Below are 17,781 nucleotides of genomic sequence, written 5' to 3'. Positions count from 1 at the left end.
GAGGTTTGTCTACTTTGTCACATGTAGTTGTATTTTCATAATTATGGTTGCACAGAGTTTCACTAAGAATATACCACATTATATGTATTCATTTTACAATTTAAAAAGTTTTGGTTATTTTCAGTTTAGAGTAATTAAGAATAGTAACCTTATAAATATTTTTGTATATGTACTAAGTAAATATATATATTATATATATAATATACACTTATATAAATGAATATATATAGATAGATATATATACTTATTTATGTTGGTTATTACCCTCTGCTGGGGCAGAGGAAGGTTTATTATTTTTTTCCAATAGCTTTTATTCTTAGAACAGTTCTAGATTTACAGAAAAATGAAGATAGTACAGAGAATTCCTTTATACACTGAACCCAGCTTCCCTTTTATTAATATTTTACGTTACTATGATATGTTTGTTACAACTAATGGGCTGACAAACACAATATTATCCACTGAAGCTCACAGATTATCAAGATTTCTTCATTATAACCTAATTTTTTTTTTCTTTTCCAGGATATCATTTGGGTACAGCGTTGCATTTGGTTGTCATGTCTCTTTAGGCTCCTCTTGGCTGTGGCAGTTTCTCAGACTTTCTCTGTTTTTGATAACATTAGCAGTTTTGAGCAGGACTGTTAAGGCATTTTGTAGGATGCCCCTCTATTGGAAGTAGTTTGTGTTTTTCTCATGATAAAACTGGGGTCATGGGTTGTTGAGAGAAAGACCTTGGAAGTAAGGTATCATTTTTATCATAGCATATTGAAGGTACACATTATCAACATAATTTATGACTGTTGCTATTGGCCTTTGTCACCTGGCTGAGGTAATGTTTCTGAGGTTTCTTCACTGTAAATTTACTCTTTTCTTGCTCCTTCCATATTTGATCCTTTGAAAGGGAGCTGCTATGTGCAACAAACACATAGGGAATAGAGAGTTATGCTCCGCTCCCTGAGTACAGAATATTCCAAAAACTATTTAGAATTCATTTGCATGAGTTATTTGTCATTTATTTATATCAGAAAGTGTGATGAGCTCCTTATTCTTTAATGTGCAAACCACAATAATTCAACATCCACCAATTTGATCTGGGAACCCCAGACAACACTGTGAAATTCTGTCAGGAGACAATTTTCCACGGGGCTCTGTATTTCAGCACATCCTGTGAACAGAGACGCTAACTCCTTTATTATTTTGTACTATATTTGTAGGGATATTTGGATGGATTACAGTTTTAGAAAATGAAGATGGTGTCCCTCATGACTAAAGACATATTTGTTTACTGTCCAATATAAAAAGTTTGAGTTCCCTAAGCTCAGAATTTCTCAGATCCAATGCACACCCTCTGTGTGTGTGCAGCATCCATCTGGTCTCGCTCCATTACCCTCCTGGGACTTGGGGACAAGGGTAACTGGTGCTCATGCTGATTGTTGTACTGTGAGTAACAAATGCCTTTGCCCTTTGAACTAAGAGTCTTGATGTCTTCTACCATGAAATTTCAGCACACCAACTTGTTAGCTAGCAAGCAAGGTAAAATTTCAGATACTTCAGAATTTTTGATAACCCCAACCAAAGAATCAACAAAAATAACAAAAATTGTGCTCACGAACCAATCTGTCTGTAGCCCTCCCATGTCACAGCTTTGATATGCTTTTCAGCAGCTTGCCCCATCTCCAGGCTGATGGTAACTGTTCTCAAAGCTACTTCATTAACCTGAAATTTCAAAAACTTTCCCATGTATGTACTTCTTTTCTATACATCAAGGTTTTAAAAATCCTCTTCATGCAGAGGTGCCCAAAGATGTACTTACCAAATCCAATGGATGTGTCATGACGGTGGGAGCGAGTGTTGTTGGGGGGGGGAGAGGGGGGGTGGGGGGGTGGGGTTGAATGGTACCTCACATATATATTTTGATGTAATGTTGTTACAAAGTCAATAAAAAATAAAATAAAATAAAAATCCTCTTCAATATTTTGAATAACCTTAGTAGTTACCCTTGTATCTACTTGTAAATATCACTTACTAAGGCTAAAAGACTTCTATAAACAGAGAGTGCAACTTGGCTTCTGCAGGTGCAGCCTTATGTATCATTCTGGGTTCCTCTATTTGCCAAAAATATAAACCACAACTGATATGTGCTTAAATTACAAAAACAATTAATTTGCTCTTTCAGCCTACAGAGTTTAAAAAAATAGGTCAGCAAACCTTGATCCAGTGGCTTAAGTATGTACTTAGCCTGTTGTCCTTATCGTAAATCTCTTCTCAGACTGCCAAGAAGTCCGCTTCGTTTCAAGGTTTTCTTATTCCTATTTATATTTTGTTCTCCCCCAAAGCCTTTGACTTCACTTCGTTTCCTGTGTCCATTTTGAATCAGTCATTGTGACAAGGGCATCAATTTCTAAGGATTATTTTAGGCCCACCTGGAAATGAGGGTGATTCTACACAAACCATTAGTAACTACACAATGGGAGATGCATATGATGGATCCTGGAGAGGGAAAGATATTATTGTATAGGAATCTCTGTGGGTAGGAAAAAGGGAGACCCAGTTCTGCTACTAACTGCCTAGGAAATTATGATTACATCATTCAAATTCAGCTTAGTGAACACATTTGAGAAACAAGGATAAAATTTCTTTAACCCCTTATAATGGTTAGGCTAATGTGTCAATTCAGCCAGGTAATGGTGCTCTTTTTTGGTCAAGTAAGCACTGGGTTTATTGTAATACACAGGCATTTCATGGACTTTAATCATCAGTGAATGATTACATAGACAGCTGATTACATCTACCATCAACAGAGGCGATGGCTGTCAGCAATGGGTGACATCTCATCTAATCAGTTGAAGGCCTTAAAAGAAGAAATGATTTCAGCATTCAGAGAGAATATTCCAATCTCTACTTCAGACAGCCAGCATCTCCTGGAGAACTCATCAAGGACCTTCATTGGAGTCCCTGGCTTGCAGCCTGCCCTGTAGAATTTGGGCTTGTGCATCCCCATGGGCACATGAAACAATTTTATAAAATCTCATACTATTTACAGATATCTCCTGTCAGTTGTTTCCCCAGAAAACCCTAATATATCACTCTTTGTACACACACACACACAAATACTCACATGCCAGCTTTCTAGTTGGGCTCAAGAGTGCTTTTGTACATATCAAATAATATAGTGAAGGAAAAATATATTGGAAAATAATGAGGCATTATATGCATTTTACCTCCAATCTAGCATTAAAATATACCTGCCATTTATCAACTCTATATTTAAGTGAGGCCAACTGCTCATAATTTATCTAGTAATCATCATTCAGCTTCAAATATTGTAGCATCAAAACATTTTTTCCTCCTCTTGCTGTTCTTCTGAAACCTCCTGCAATTATCAGATGGTTTCTGCTCAGGCAGTAAAGTCTTTGTCGCTAATGCCAAGAAAACAATTATTCAGAGCTTGCCACACACACAAAGTGATAACATGCTTATGTATGAGGTGGGTGGAAGATAATATGAATCAATATTATAATGCCAGGCACACAGAGAAAATAAATACTAGGTGATTTGATTACTCTTCTCTTCCAAGTATCAAAAGCTCTTTAAAGTTCCTTACTGAAATCACTCTTTATCTTTTCCATTAGATAAGGGATTGCTGTTAGTCAAGAAAGTAATAGTTTTCTATGTGTAGACCAATAAACAGAACTTAAAAGTTTATTATCAAACATATTGCATGCTGCAATAAAAGTGATCTATGCTCGCAAAGCCTGTTCAACACGTAGAAAAATGCTGAAGGACTAAGATGGGTGTTTGGTAACGCCCTGAAAAGGCGGCTCTTCAGAGAAACATTAGCTTGCTGGAATATATTCTTTTCTCACTCTCAAATCTAAAATCAGTTTGAATTGAAAAGGCTTTAGAGAATATGGGATGTAAATAGATTGGGTTTAGCATTTACTAAATGAATCAAATCTGGGCTCTGCATAGAAACCTGGCTCTGGAATCATGACGGCATCCTGAAGACTAATTCCCTTAACTTCCTAAAATTTCTGATCTTTGTAACATCAAAAGTTGCACTGCAGTGAATGACAATATTCTTGCTCATAGGAGAGCATTGACTTGCCCAGTGTTTCAGAAAAAAAATAATGAATAAAGATATTGAGAATTTTTACACTAAAACACAGAGAGAAGTTTCTCTGTGAAAGTCAAAGATGTGGCCCTAATGGCTTATTTATTTTTTCTTAAAGATATTTAGATTATACAAATGCCACATAAAAAATACAGGGAATTCCCATAGGTCCTTCTCTCCACACCTCCCACACTTTCCCACATTAGCATCCTTCATTAGTGAGGTACATTCATTGCAATTGATGAACACATTTTGGAGCATTGCCACTAAGCATGGATTAAAGTTTACATTGTAGTTTACACTCTGTCCCACTCAATTCTGTAGGGTATGGCAAGATTTATAATGGCCTGTATCCGTTTTTGCAGTGTCATTCAAGGCTATTCTCAAGTCCCCAAAGTGTCCCCGTTTTACACCTACTTTTCCCTCTCCATGCCCTCAGAATCTCCAGCTCCCACTACCTCCACATAAATGTTAAAATTTCTTCCACTGCTAGAATCACAATAAGTCTATAGTAGAATATCAGTAAGTCTACTTTAGTTCATAGCTCCTTCCCCAATCCTGAGGATTCTGGGTGAGTGATTTCCACTCCACCTCTAACTGATCCCACAGGGCCAAAGGATGGGGCTATCTTAATTGCAGTTATAGACTCTCTGGGTTCCTTGGTATGGTAATTGTCCATCATCCCCCCCAAGTTAGTTGTCCTGGTTGAAACCAATGAACAGGAGAGTGGGTGTTGCAACTACATTGAGATTCAGGGCCTAGATGGCACATGGACAGCCATGTCCATGGGCATACACCTATGAACTCTAGCACTAATTGTAGGTTCAAATAGAAAAATGGAAGAGCCATGTGTAGGGAAACCACAACTGAGTCCAACGCTGTCACTCTGGGGAGCATAAATTCCAAAGTAGGGCCCACTGGTAAGCCACCAAACTCCTGAGCTACCTGCCCTAACTATAGTGTCTTGATTACTTCAGAGCCCTCAGGATCCCCTCATTTGGGGCAGTAAATCACTGATACGAATTAAGCAAATTGAGCAGCCTCACAGAACTAAAAAAAATGGAAAATAGGTTTAGAGGAAATAGAAAAGGAGAAAATAGTTGTGAGTCAACACCTATATGGGCAAAATATATGAAGAGGTGGAAGTGTGTAGTTGTACAGTGGAGGGACATGACAGTGGTATAATGATACTTTTAGGTTGGGTGGTACTGATTTATAAGGGAGTGGGATGGGGAGGAGGGTTTGACTGTCCATGGAGCTGGGGGAAGGGTTGGTGGAGGGAGCAAGTGAACACTGGAGCTTGGCAGGTACATGATTGCAACTACAAGGCTGGGAATGCTCTTTTGGCAATTTGGCTAGTGAGGGTTGCTTGTTTGGGGTGTTGGATGTGGGGGACATTTGAGATAGCATCCACCTGGGGCAGGCTTCTAGGCAGTGTGTGAGTGTTCATCTTGCCATTGTGTTATATCAGTGGATGGAAACCCACATAATGAGCACCAAGGTGGTGGACTCCCATCCTGGGGAAGCTTGCTATTTTAAATAGAGGGGCAGGAGTCTCTCGAGAGCATGGGCAGTGTCTAATAGGGGAGGACAGACCAGTGTGTTAAGCCCTCAGTGTTGTTGCAAGTAACTATGAATCTTGTCCTTCAAGTGGTTGCTGTGGGTCCTGAGGGGAGGAGGAGTGGGAATAGAATTGATGGAACAGGAGGCATTTTAGAGGAGATGGAAGTGTTCTACATGATCTTGCTATGGTGGATACAGGCCATGTTGAATTGCATCAAAGTTTATAAAAATGTATGGTCCAAAATGTAAACCATAATGTAAACCATTGACCAAGGTTGGTAGCTATGTTTCAATATTTGTACATCAGTTGTAACAAATGTACCAGCCACATATCAAATGTTATTTATAGGGGAAAGGTAGAAAGGGAGAGGATGTTGGGTATATGTGAATCCCCTTTATTCAGTGACTTTTCTGAATCTAATGGCTTGTTTTCTGCCCTGGGCCACAGTAGGCAAGAGCTGAGTAGCAGCTTCCTCATATAGACAAATCAGGAGTCCAGGCTGGCCAAGGACCCTCTGCTTCCTATTGTAGCCTCATGGGAGGTCAAATGTCAAAGGATTGCTTTTTTGTTTTTTTGTTTTGTTTTGTTTTGTTTTTTTCTTTAAGGAGGTACAGTGACCAGGGACTGACCTCAGGACCTCATACATGGGGAGGAGGAGCTCAACCACTTGAACTACATCTGCTGCCCAGTGGATTGCTTGTTCTTACAGGAAAATTATTACTTTGTGATCATGTTACAGAGATGCAAAAGAATTTAGAAAAGGGAAGGAGTTGCTTTCTTTGTGGAAGTGAAGAATATTTCTACTTTTTGAAAGGCAATATTAAAAAAAAATTAGTATCTATAGGAAAAGCTTTCTTCCCTTAATAATATTACCCCTTAGTTTCCATAAGACATCTGAGTTTGTGATCTCTGTCCTCCATAAATCAGTTTTCAAGTGAAAGTTGTCTCCTTGCTATGTTCTGCATACAACTCTGCTTTTATTATTATTTTTTACTCACACAGTTCTCATTCTTTGACGTGACCTCTTCACTTTCTACATTCTCCCCAAATTACAAGTACCCTTCACTAAGAAGGTGACATCTCATCTCTTCTTTGAAGCCTGTATCATGTCCATGATCGATTGGAAAGTAATGGTAAACAGGCCGACTTCTCTCATATAGTTGACTTATGTGATATTTATATTCTTATCCTATCACACCACTAAGTTGTTCTGTGTTTCTTACCTCCCTTATCATACGCAATATTATTTTATTGATTTACTGTTTGATTCTTATCCAAGTAGCAAAACATAGAGATGTTGTCAGATCCTCAAAACTGTGTTGGTGAATTTAGGCAACAAAGTCACTCAGCAAAAATCTCTCCCCTTTTCTTGTGTGTTTATTCTCCTCTCTTCCTTCATGGGCTGAAATATAATACAGACAGGAATACAACCTGAATCCATCCTTTGGACCCATCTAGACCAAAAGCCAACTGCATATTATGCATTTTCTCTTATAACAGACAATATAATGAATAGTTGGACACATGTAAACTTATAAAACTACTAGAGAATAGTAATCCCTAGGGATGGAGGCTGCTTCGTGTGTTTTGAAAACATTCAGCAGGAAGAAAACACCAAAGGGATTTCATTAGAAAATCATATTATATTTCCATGGCTTCTTGAGTAGCTAAGACTTAAATATTTGGGTTTACTCTTTACTATGTGTCCTTCTATGATTACTGTCAGTCTCTCTATAATACAGTGTCAAAAAATGTTAGGCTCATCCAAGGCACATCCGTTTTTGTTCAGGACAAAAGCCTGCAAATCTCATAAGATGAAGAATTTTCCAGTTTAGCAGGTCTTGTTTGACTCTGATCCAGAGAACAGTGCTACCTTTCTTATGGTATTTGGGTATTTGGGAAGATTCCATCCCTAGTTCCAAACAGGAATCATTGAAATATGGAGAAAAAAGCACCACTGAGGACCTCCCAAAATGTTTGGAGTTTCATTCCATGTGGTTTATTTTTATTCTTGTTTTATCAAACTGGTTTGCCTATTCCATACGCATTTGCACCATCTGCGACTGAAGGCTGTTAAAAAGCTCTTTTAAACACAAATCCCAAGAAGGAAGAAATGAAACTAAACAGAAAGAAAATGAAATTTGCAGTTTTTTTCAATGTATGTTTAGAGAGGAAGCCTGACAAGAGAGGATTAATGTTCCTAAATGCTTTGTAGATGCAGCAGTACATAAATATATATATATGGTAGGGGTTGAAGAATAAATTTAAAATGACTCTACCTTTAAAACCACAGCTCCCTAAATGGGAGTCAGTAATAAACACATAGACCCATTGCCTTGTTTTTCTGATAGTTAGACATTGCATCATCTGGCAGAATAGAAAAACACATGATTGAAATCATCTGACATTTTTATTTGCTCCTTAGCATATTGAAGATATGAATACAGATTTAAAAATCTGGAAGAAGTCAGGTTTTATCTCACAATCCAATAAATCAGGAATGGTGAACTTTTGTCTGACGGTCATAAAAGCAAGTTCCTCCAACTCACTGTCTTCAGTTCCAGCTCATTAAAAGAGAACAAAGGAAGCAAGAAGTAGAGAGTTTGTGGAGATTAATAGCATTCAGCACCGAGTAGGCGCTCTTTAAATAGGTTTTGAAATAGATTTTAGCTGTTTAATGTAATACTTTGTAAATGCTTACCATTTTGGAGAAGAATTTTGCAGTTATTGTGTGGCATAATCAAGTTTAGCTTCAGGTCAGAAATTGAATAAAATGCCTCTGGGGTACAAAAGGCAATGTGTAAATTTCCCAAAGTCACAAAAGTATGTAAGGAAGGAACTCTGAACAAACATAAATGTTTTTACTTCTAATCTAGATCTGGTCCTATTTATTAGTTTTTCTAACTCAAAAGACCAAAGTAGCAGGAAATCACCCAAATAAAATGATATGTTTTTGGACTCAAGTTGCCGTTAATTCTGACTCCATAAATGTGATCTACAAACCATCCATAAACACATGATCTGCACATCTATGGAACATCAGGTACAAAGCCTTACCTCTACCAGAGGGCCATATAGCACAAAGGTTATGGATACGAACTCAGAAGCCAGACTCAGTTCAAAACCTGTCTTCCTCAATGTATTAGTCTTCTATTGCTACGTAGCAAATAACAACAAACTTAGAAGCATATAAATTACCACATGTATTATCTCACAGTTTAGCTGGGTCCTCTTCTCAGAGGCTCACAAGTTACATCAAGTTGTGGCTAGATGGAATCGTCTGAGGCTGGGCTGCCTCATCTGAGCCTTGTAATCCTCTTCCAGACTCTTTCAGGTTGGGGTAGTTTTCAGTTGCTGAGGACTTAGAACTTGCAGTCACCCCTCGGGCTGAAGTGTGGTTTGCTGGCCTGGCGGGGGAGCGGCCGCGGCAGGCCAAGCCGCTGCCCCCATAATAGGGTGGCCGGTGGGACTCACCGCCACCCCTGAAGGGAGCTCGGCATGGGCGCAGAGTGCCCTCGGGTCTCCCCTTCTCGGCAGCCATGCTTCCGCGGCCGCCCCTCCTCCCGGATAGCGCCACACGATGCCTTATAAGGCAACACCCTTCTTCTTCTTTCTCCCTGCGCAGGGGCAGGGCGGAAAATTCCAGTCTGCCCTTTTCCCCTCCCCCGACAGCAGCAACAGCCAGGCGTGGGCGGGAAACTCCAGTCTGCCCTCTACCCCAGCAATAGCAGCCACCAATCACTAAACCCTGCCACTTCCCCCAGCAACAGCAACAGCCAATCCTTAATCACCACCCCTCCCCCGTCCAGTACCGCCCACTGACCTTTCGCCGGCAACCAATCAGAACAGGGCATGGCTTCGACCAATCAGCCTTCCCCAGCCCCTATAAAACTGTTGCCTCTCCCTCAATAAAGTGGACTTGCGTGTTTACCTTGTCTCCGCGGTAGTTCTTCTGCCATGTGCCCTCCAGTCCTGAGAGCCCCCGACAAGGGCCTGGCCTCCCTTGTCCCCAGTTCGTCGCCTGCTTCTCCGGGCGACCCCCTCGTCGCCGGCTTCGCCGGGTGACCCGTCAGCCAAACCGCGCAACCCCTGTGAGACCGACCCCTCGTCTGCTGCCGGACCGACCCCTCGTCCCAAGCGGGACCGATCCCTCGTCCCAAGCGGGACCGACCCCTCGTCCTGAGCTGGACCAACCCCTCGTCCGCAGCCAGACCCCACCTCTACCGACCGAGCAAGCCGCCACAGAACTCACAATGGCTAGCAGGAGAATCTCTTGCTCCAGGTAGAGATTGCTCCTCTTTTAAGGGTGTTCATTTGATTGGTCAGATCCATGCAGTATAATCTTAATTTTGATGAGCCCAAAATAATTTCTTTAGGACCTTTCAAATCTCTAACCCGCCTTCACCATTTCCAGAGGTTATTGTTTAGAAGCAAGTCACAGGTTCTGCTCACTGTCAAGGGGGTCTTATACAGGGGCATTGTTCATTGGGGGGTCATCTCAGAAGGTGTCAACCACAATCACATCCAAGATGCTCAAGTTTGGGCAGCTATTTAACTTCTCTGAAGCTCCCATTTTAAAATCTGTGAAAAGGACTAACATGAATCTGCCTCCTAGGATTGCTCTGAAGGTGAAATGAAAGCTTACATGTAGAACACTTAGCACAGTTACAGCAAGTTCCAGGAATGTTGTTAGCTATTATTTTCAATCAGCATAATGGACAGAAAATAAATGATCTATTTTAAACTAACTTTTGAGCTTTCTTAAGTTATTTTTGGAACATGAGGGCTACATATTAATAGAAGTGTGTATATTTAAGTAACAGATTAGTTCCTCCTTAACTTTTAACTGCAAATGCTTTTGAATAAATGATAAAACCTCACAATTTATAAGATTCTGGTAGATAAAAGTGTTCCTCAAACTGAATTTCATAGAACGTTTATTTTATTAGGTGTACTATGTTATTAAAAAGATCAGACAGTCAAATAAGTTCAGAATATTTGGTGTTAAATGAGGTTTTAAAGTTGCTTATTTCAAAAAGCATTTCTAAAATGTCACTGAATATGGGACCTCCATTTTCTCTCCTGAGTATCTGAAGGGACTCCTACTCAAAAGACACATCAGGACAAGCTGGGTTAGAGGTTCAAACAAGAAGAGAAATTCTCAGGCACATGCTTATATTATGACTGTTTTCCCTTGCTTACCTTCTTACCCATCTCTGAACAACAATTCCTTTTTATGTGTGTGCGAGTACTTATCGATGACACTTGTGTACCAGATACAGTCTACGTTATTTCACTTCACTTTCACAATATCACTTTGAGATAAATAATCCCAGCTTCATTGTGTAGAGTTTCTGAAAGACTGATCAATTTAATCATGCAGACAATGGATAAGACCTTGGACGTGAACTCAGATCTTTCCAATTCTGCATGTTTTCCTCAAATCCTTGATGCCTTTCTAGGTTGAACACCATGGTTTAATGTGGCCTGCCTAATGCTGAGATGTAGCCACAGATAATATACAGGACTATTAAGGCATCATCTCCCTGTCTCAGAAAAAAGGCACTAAGCAAAGTTAATTACATTTTATTAGTTCTAATACATTCCCATATAAATGAAGTTCAGTGTGTTTGCCCTTGCAATAAGGAAGAAGGATTGGGAAAAAATTATTTCACTAAATTGGAAGCCTTTAATTTTCATATTTACATTAAACAAGAAAATAAACTATATTTTTGAGATTTTTAAAAACTCAGGTATCATGGAAAGAACTATAATTCTTTTTATTAATAATAGAAAGTCCACTACTCAATATGAAGAAAGTAGTAGCCCAGGCATCAGCTCTGGAGAAAAAAAACAAAGGTAGAATGCAGATCACCTTTTACAAAATAAATAATCATGATGTTGGTGATGGTAGCACAATATTGCAAGCACAATTAATAGCATTGAAATATATATCTGAATATGAATGAAAGGGGAGATGTTAGATTGCATATATGGTAGCAGAATAAAATTTTTTTTAAATCTATGGAACTACACTACACAAATATGGAATCCTTTGTTAAACTGTGAACTTTATTTAGTAGTACAATTATAAAATGTGCTGTAATCAATAATAACAAATGTTTCATACCAATTAAGATATTGGTGGTGGATGATATATGAAATCCAGTATTTTATGCATCATTTTCCTGTAAACCCACAACTTCTCTAATAAAGAAAAAAAAAGAAATAATCCTTAAATTTTTGGTTAGAACATTTGTTCTTTGGGAACATTCCTTAATCATGCTCTTGGGTAAGGAAAATACGTACTAATCAGTGCTTCTGGAGGTCCTATCAGACTGTAATACTCAGATTCTCCAGGCATTATGTACAAAATAAGGTATGTGGCTTTAAACAAAAAGAAAATGAGTAAGAGAGAAAAATATAAAAGACATAGTTTTACTATAAATAAAATCAGTTGTCTTTCACTAACCTAAGGCAGTTGAAATGCAGGTGCCCTTCATAGCCTTATCTTACCAAGAGGGAACCACAATATATATTTTAACTTTGTATCTCATCAGTATGTCTTCTCCTTCTTTTCCTTGTATGTTCATTCGTTATGTCCACTTTCACCTGAATAATCAGTGTAAAAATTGTAGGGAGTAGAAGAATTCAGAATTGTTTATTCTAATCCTTGGATTAATCCTAGAAATTCATTGTCATCCCTAGGACAGTAGAAACCATGTTCTTTCTTTTCTTCGTTATTGTGATTTCTTTCACACATGAAAGGATCACCAAATTATGTAGACAGATACAAGCACACACACACGCACATACAAATATATGGACCTGTTTTACATGACCAATACAGACCAAGACCCTTCATGTAAATTGACAATTTGCAGAATTGCAAATCCCGTTATTTTATAAATATTTCTTATACAAACATACCTATCACACATTTTTTATAAATAAGGCAAATAAACACTTTCATAAAATAAGTAAACAAAAGTAATTGTAGAAATAATTTTTTAAGAAATTTAATTCTCTCTCTCTGCCTTTTTTGGATTGCCAATTACATACCTGAATTTGTGTGTGTGAAGTTCGAGTAAAACAAGATCCTACAGTTCTTCTCACATATTTATTTGGGTAAATAAATATGTTTAATTTTAAAGATATATAGGAATTAAAATATTTTAGTAAATAGCCATTTGGTTAAAATGTCAGCTATTTAAAGGAAACCTGTTCTCCTCTAGATCAACACTGTCCACTAGAACTTTCTACAATAATGGGAATGTTTTACAATTTCTGCAGTGTCAAATATGGTGGCTAATAGTCTCATGTAGTTACTGTACATGTTAAATGTGGGTAGGATCATCGAGGAACTACAATTGTATTTGTAATTAATTTTAGTTAATTTCCATTTAAATAGCCATATATGGCTAAAGTGTACCATATTGGAAGGTACAGCAAGATACTTCATTTTTATCACTCCTATCAGTAGGATAAGACTTGGCTGTGAGTATTAGTTGCTTAAACAAGGTAGAGGTTAATTCCTTGGTGGTAAAAAAAAAAAAAAATCCAGTGGAAATTTCTATGAAAAGGTAAGAAGATGGTATGGTAATTCAGGATGTTAAAGAACTCTGCACTTTCTAGCATTTGGTTCCATCTATGACTCCTACTCCCAGGATCATATAATACAAGAAGGATCGCCATCCTCACTCCAGCCAGGAACTAGACAGAGACAAAGAAGAAAATAGAGAAAAATGTGATTGGTTACTTGCTCTCTTTTAAGTGGGGTTCCCAGAACTTGGCCTGAACACTTCAGTTCACATACCATTTTCCAGAATTAATTTCAAGATTTCATTTGGCTGCAAGGGAAAATTGAGATTGTAGTTTTTATTCTGAAAAGTCACTTGCTTAGGAAAAAAAAAGTCAGAATTTCTACTGTTGTGGCAGGAGGGGGAAATGGAGGTGGAAACGATCATCATCCCCTTCTTCGTCATTCAATAAGGAGAAATATAAACTTGAAAAGCACAGAGGAAAACAAGTATAGGAGGAAAGGGTGTCTTGCTAAAAAAGGTAGATGAGAAAAAATATAGCTCTAAAGATGAAATATCACCCAGTAAAACTCCTCAGGATGACTTCAATTTCATATTTGTAAATCTTACAAAGATGAATTTGGAAGTAACTACATGTAATTGCTAGAATTTTCAGACTATATTCTTGTTTTGATGCTACTTTTGAAAGTTTCATGAAGATCCCATTTCTTACCCCCACCGTGACAACTATCCCCTAACCCCACCCCCACAGATTTATGGACTATTGTGCAATGATAGTTCATCATATATATAAGAAAAACTTGTTCAATTCTGAATCCCAACAAGAGTTACTGCTTTAGCACCTAAAGGATAATTTTCTGCTTTTAGATAAATCAAATGTTCCCTAGGTGGCCCTGACTAAGCAAGGCATTAACTAAGCAAGTTTTTAAGTATAGCTTTTCTTTTCTTTTTCTTTTTCTTTTTCTTTTTTTCAGCTGTATCACTTGCTCTGGGATTTCTTGACTGTTCCCAGAATTCTCTAAGCCAATGCTGCTTCAAGATGGCATGTGGACTGGTGCAAATCTGTTGTGAAATTGAGAATAAGCATTTAGAAATTTTATGGCAATTTAACAGAAAAAAACTATTGTCTGTTGAATCTAATTATATTTGGGGGGCTTATATTTCACATGTCCTTTTATTTCATTTTCTAGTGATTTTATTGGATTTTTAAAAAGTATTCGTCTTTGATGTAATGGAAATTTTTTTAAAGCTCTAGTAGTTTAAGGAGCACTGATCTAAGGTGCCCCATCCCCCACTCCCATCCACCCTCTCATTTCTACCTTAGACATAAGACAGTTTTATAAAATCTTTTCTACAAATATTAAAATAGTACAGGGAAAATGCAAATAATATATACAGCACTCCTGATTTGCACATAGAAGGAACAAGAACCCTTGTCCTATCTCTATCCCTGCTAAGTGTACCAACTGACTGGCTAGCACTGTTAATTTGGGATTTAATTTGAAAATTACAAGAGAAATGAGAAAATCCAGAGTTGCACGCCTGTGAATGGTGCACGAGGTTAGTGTGGTATTTTCACACTTTCAAATAGGGTGGTGAAAAGAGCTGTCGACTTGGTAAAGAAGGCGTACTGCTAATGTGTGCCCTAATTCTAGGACAACATCACAGCCCTCAGACCACCCTCTGTTGACTCATTCCATCACCCGGTAAACATATGTAAGCCTCAGAGGCCTGGCAACCCCACAGAGTGCTTCTGCGTAGGACAAATTTCTCATTATAACTCACTGTTTAGAAACCTTTCACACAAACCCTAAAATAAAGATAAAGACAGAGGAAGATGGCAACCTTTTTAAACACTTTCAAAAAACAGAAAAGTACAGATAAAAAATGTACTACTTCCTTTAAAATGAAAAAGAAAAAGTTTAGTCAATGGGCAAGGATAATAAATTTGTGCTTCCTGAACTATATAGAATTCTCTACTTTACCTTCTTTTCTCTTTTTTCCAGTTCCTACTTCAATTATCCAAGTTTAAGCCCTCATCACGTCAACAGACACATTTGCAACATGGCCTGTGGTAGACTGAATTTTGTACCCCAATTTAGACATAATCTTGATCCACATTCCTGTGAGTGTGAACCCGCTGAAGATAGGATAACTTTAAGTTAAGGTATGCCTCAACTGAAAAAGGTTGGTTGTCATTCAGATTACTAGAATCCTATAAGCAGTCAAAATCAGACCTAGGAAGAGAAGGCCTTGGGAGGCTATATGTCAACAGAACCCAGAGTAACTAGGATAGGGCATCACTTGGGACTCAGGGCAAGGGTCACGCCAAGGGACCCAGGTCTACCAGCAGCAGCACTAGAATGTTACAGACCTTGAGGACAAAGCACTGCCTTCCTCATGTCTTGATTTTGGACTTCTCATAGCCTTAAAGCTGTAAGCCAATAAATTCCCATTAAGCCAGCCCATTGTATGGTATCACAGCAGTCTGGCAGATGATGGCAGGGCCCTAACTGGTTCCTCTTCTAGTATACAGGAATGGAATACATACAGATGAAATATAAGAAAAGTAAATCCTCTAATAAGTTATTTGACACTATTCCTTATTTGACTCTAGGTGACAAAAAGTATTACCTTCTCAGTCTTGGAATCAAGCACTCTAGAATTTTTCTTCATCTTTTTTTCTAGCCTCTCATCTTCCCATATTGCATGTTCTAGCTTACCCTGTCTACTTAACACCTGCAAGTTTTGTCTTGAATATTTTGCTTCTGCTTATATTTCTTTGCCCTGGTTGAGTTTCTTAATATAGGACATTGTCTGATTCATCCTTGTAGACCCAAGACATTGTATAGTGTCATGTCCGATCATAGAAGGTACTCAATGAATATTTTAGAACTGAAAGTTTTTCTCATTTTTTCTTCCTATTCAATTGTTTCTATGCTAGTGAAATTTGCAGAGACCCCCTTACAACACTCCTTATGCATCTAAATTATTAAGTTAATTAAGCAGAGAACACTCTCTTTCTCCCCCCCCTGCCCCCCTCCCCCCTATTTATTGGATAGGAAGAAAAGAAAATTAAACTACAACCAATTTTTCCTCGTTCTCTTAGAACCAGAGAATAGTAGCCTCATGGTCTAAGTCTAGTCTTAAAGGAAAAGTTGTTGCTAGCAGCACGGATGATGTTAATGAAATTATTTGTATTAAAAAATAAAATGGCTGTACTTCAGTTTTTAGTTGCTTGACTTATTCTTAACGGGAAGATGTAAAGGGTGAAAATGAATCTCAGAGTTTCCATTGGATTGCAAGTTGTACACTGCCTCAGTGTTAACCCATCCCCCTTGTATTGTACATTCACTCTTACCTCTATATTCATGTGGCTTTCTATTAATCCATCTCCCCAAAAGTGATTAAAACAGGGCAAAGGAAACTTGTCTCTCCTGTAGTTTATTTCATTTTAAAATGTGGAAAATGAGCAAGCTGGGCTGCTAATTTTGGCTGAAATATTTTAACTTGAAGAGGGAAACACATTTATTAAATAACACTATTCTTCTGGATGAGTCACTTGTACCAGTTAAAAATTATTTTTGATTCATGGTATACTCTGAGTCAAAAACAGATTAAATATTTGAGTGCTGACCATTAGATAGAACTTGACATTTTTCCAATCCATACTTTTTCAAGGGAAGTGGGGTAAGAAAGAGGTATAGCAAATTCCTCAGGGAAATCTGACAGTGGTGCTTATTTTTTAACCCGGTTCACAAGGGTAGAAAATACAAACAAATCTTAAAGACATATGACTGATACAATCAGATTTTCTGATATTCAGTTCAAATTATAATTCCTATATATAATGTATGATGATGTCAGGGCCTTTAGAATGACTTTCATGATTTTACTGGCCTTCTAGCTTTTAGCATGCCTCTTTGTGGAGAGGGCCATCTTGTTTTCAGGCATTGGTTGGGACTGGTGGTCTACTCCTTTTCTGCCTCAAAAGACAAGTTTCCAAAAAGCTCAGCTTTTTGAGTGTCTTTTGGATAATAGGCACACAATTTAAAAAGAAGTTGAGGGACACGGACTTGGCCCAGTGGTTAGGGCATCCGTCTACCCCATAGGAGGTCTGCGGTTCAAACCCCGGGACTCCTTGACCCGTGTGGAGCTGGCCCATGCGCAGTGCTGATGTGCGCAAGGAGTGCCGTGCCACGCAGGGGTGTCCCCCACTTAGAGGAGCCCCACGTGCAAGGAGTGTGCCCCATAAGGAAAGCCGCCCAGCACGAAAGAAAGTGCAGCCTGTCCAAGAATGGCGCTGCTCACACACGGAGAACTGACACAGCAAGATGACACAACAGAAAGAAACAGATTCCCGTGCCGCTGACAACAACAGAAGCGGACAAAGAAGAACACATAACAAATAGACACAGAGAACAGACAACTGGGGCAGGGAGTGGGGGTGGGGAAGCGGAGAGAAGTAAAATAATAATAATAATAATAAAAGAAGTTGAAAGAGGAAATTTAAGTCTATTTAGTTATCTAGTGTATTCACAGTCACTTCTGGCTAGGCTTCA

This window comes from Dasypus novemcinctus, chromosome 3 (assembly GCF_030445035.2).
Source record: "Dasypus novemcinctus isolate mDasNov1 chromosome 3, mDasNov1.1.hap2, whole genome shotgun sequence".
Taxonomy (NCBI): domain Eukaryota; kingdom Metazoa; phylum Chordata; class Mammalia; order Cingulata; family Dasypodidae; genus Dasypus; species Dasypus novemcinctus.
The sequence above is the reverse complement of the archived record's forward strand: the minus strand, read 5'-3'. Positions refer to the sequence as shown.